The sequence below is a fragment of the Carlito syrichta genome, unplaced genomic scaffold (genome assembly GCF_000164805.1).
Source record: "Carlito syrichta isolate Samal-C Ts95f unplaced genomic scaffold, Tarsius_syrichta-2.0.1 Scaffold143234, whole genome shotgun sequence".
NCBI classification, from domain to species: Eukaryota; Metazoa; Chordata; class Mammalia; order Primates; family Tarsiidae; genus Carlito; species Carlito syrichta.
This window is the reverse complement of record NW_007087330.1, coordinates 1-2,388: the sequence shown is the minus strand read 5'-3', so window position 1 is coordinate 2,388 and position 2,388 is coordinate 1. Positions and strand designations below refer to the sequence as shown.

The window sequence follows — 2,388 nt, the reverse complement described above, 5'->3', positions numbered from 1 at the left end:
GCCCGGCAGGTCGAGGCTGAGGTGGCTGAGAGCAGCCACTGCAGTCCAGTCTGGGTGACAGAGTGCGACTCCAACTCAAAAAAAAAAAAAGAAGATCTTGTCCTGACTGAAGGCTCTGCCCACGTGCTGGAAGGCCCCCTCCCCGGAAAAGTCCTCTCACCCAGTGTCTGGGCCTCCTCGCTGCCAGGATCCAGTTTCCACCATGTGTATGACTCGTGGTCCACCTGCCAGTCTGGACTCAGCGGAAAGGCAAGCGCCTGGCCTCAGAAGACCCAGACTCCAGAAGCGGAGCCGCTATAGTTGGTTCCAGAGAGGATGACACTGGCAAGGGCATTCTTCCCCAGCTTGTCCAATCGCTGGAACATTCCAGCGATGAAGGTGCAACAATAAAGGTCTGGGTGGGCTCTTCAGGGAAGCGGTACTCAGAATACCACCGGGACCTGTCATCCTTAGCAAAGCGCTCCCCAAAAGACGGCAGCGCCACAGAGAGTGTGTCCTTGGGGTACTTACGCTTAAACTCATCCAACACAAAGGTCTCTCGGGCAGGGGAGCAAAAGGGTCTTTGGTTTGGGGCTCAGCAGCCAGGGCCTGCTCACATTCGCCCAACTCCTCCTCAGGACCAGGGGCAGCTGCCTTTTTCTCCTCCTTCCACTCCGTCTGGGCCTTCTGCTAGGCTGGCTCTCGGCAAACTTTTTAGCATCCAACCGGGCCATCTTCTCACAAAGCTTCACATCCCTCAAGACAGCACAGAACCGGGGCTGATTAATGCAGGTGAGGAGCCAGCAGTTGGTCTTGGGAAAGATCTGGCAGAAAGAAGGCTCCAGGACCTGCTTATAAAGCCACAACAGGGTGCAGACAACCGTGACGTCAGCCAGTGTCACTGGTTCGCCCACCAGAAAAATCCTCATCTTCAAGTGAGCATCCAGCAGCCCCAGAATTCGCCTCACCTCCTCCTTTGCATTTTCGGTGGCCTGTTTGTTGTGATGCATGCGGCCCAAAGTGGGGAACAGCCAGGTACGGACTGGGGACACCATGTCGCTATCAGCAAAGCTCACCGGCTGCACCACCTGGGCCGCTGCCTCTGGAGGACTCCCACGCAGTTCCTCATTGCTCACATAGTAGGCAAGGGCACTGCTCTCCCCACACAGAATCCATCATCACCCTCAAATGCTGGAAGCTTGCCCGCAGGAAATCTGCGGAGAAATTCAGGGGTGCGGTTGGTTTGGCCAAAGTGGAAGTGGGGTGGTACGGAGAGCACATGGGTCTGAGCCCCGCTGTACTGAGCAGCAATGAGGGCCTTGAAGGTTCCCCAGTTTTCAGAATATGTGTACAGGGTCCCAGCCGCCACGGTGATTCTGCAGAAAAAGCTCAGCTGATTTTTTTTTTTGAGTTAGAGTCTCACTCTGTCGCCCAGGCTGGAATACAGTGGCACGCTCCTGGCCATCGCAGCCTCGTCCTGCTGGGCTCTGGTGATCCTTCCACCTCAGTCTTCCAAGTAGCCGGACCTACAGGTGCGCGTTACTACACCCGGCTCATTTTTGATTTACTGTAGAGACGAGGTCTCGCCAAGTTGCCTGGGTTGGTCTCAAACCCGCGGGCTCAGGCAATCCACTTGCCTCAGCCTCCCAAATTGCTGGGATTACAGGCTGAGCCACTGAGCCCGGTGATTTGATTATTTTTTAAAGACTAAGTATTGCTATATTGCCCAGGCTGGTCTTGAACTCCTGGCCTCAAGCGATCCTCCTTCCTTGGCCTTCCAAAGTGCTGGGATGACAGGCGTACCACCGTGCCCAGCCTCTCACCACTTTTTATCTGCCCCGAACAACGTGGCCCAAGACCCATGGACCGACCCTGGCTGACACCCGCTCTTCCCTGGCTTTTCCAACTCTCCACAGTCTGCCCAAGGCAGGCGTGACAACCACACTGTGACACAAGTTGTTTATTTTGTTTTCCTATTGTGCGTTTTGTTGGTTTTTGAGTCGGGGTCTCACTCTGTCGCCCAAGCTGGAGTGCAGTGGCATGCTCATGGCTACCCCAGCCTCAACCTCCTGGGCCTCAGCCTCCCAAGTAATTGGGACGACAGGTGCATGCCATCATGCCCAGCTAATTTTTTTTTTTTTTGGTAGAGACAAGTTCTCGCTGTGTTGCCCAGGCTGGCCTCGAACTCATGGGCTCAAGCTATCCTGCTGCTCTGATCTCCCAAAGTGTTGCGAGGACAGGCGTGAGCCCCGCACTGGTCTTGCTTAAAACCGTGGCTTTGTTTTTTGGTCGGAGTCTCGCTGTGGCTGAGCCCAGGCTGCAGCGCAGTGGCCTGCTCACGGTCACCGCAGCCTCGCGCTCTCGACCTGCGGGCTCCGGCGATCCTTCCGCCTCAGCCGCCCGAGCAGC

At 56.1% G+C, this 2,388-nt stretch overlaps 1 pseudogene; it reads right to left on the bottom strand.

Moving 5' to 3' along the window:
- Positions 1-75: 75 nt before the first annotated feature.
- LOC103251616 lies at positions 76-1,355 on the bottom strand (annotated as a pseudogene).
- Positions 1,356-2,388: the final 1,033 nt, after the last annotated feature.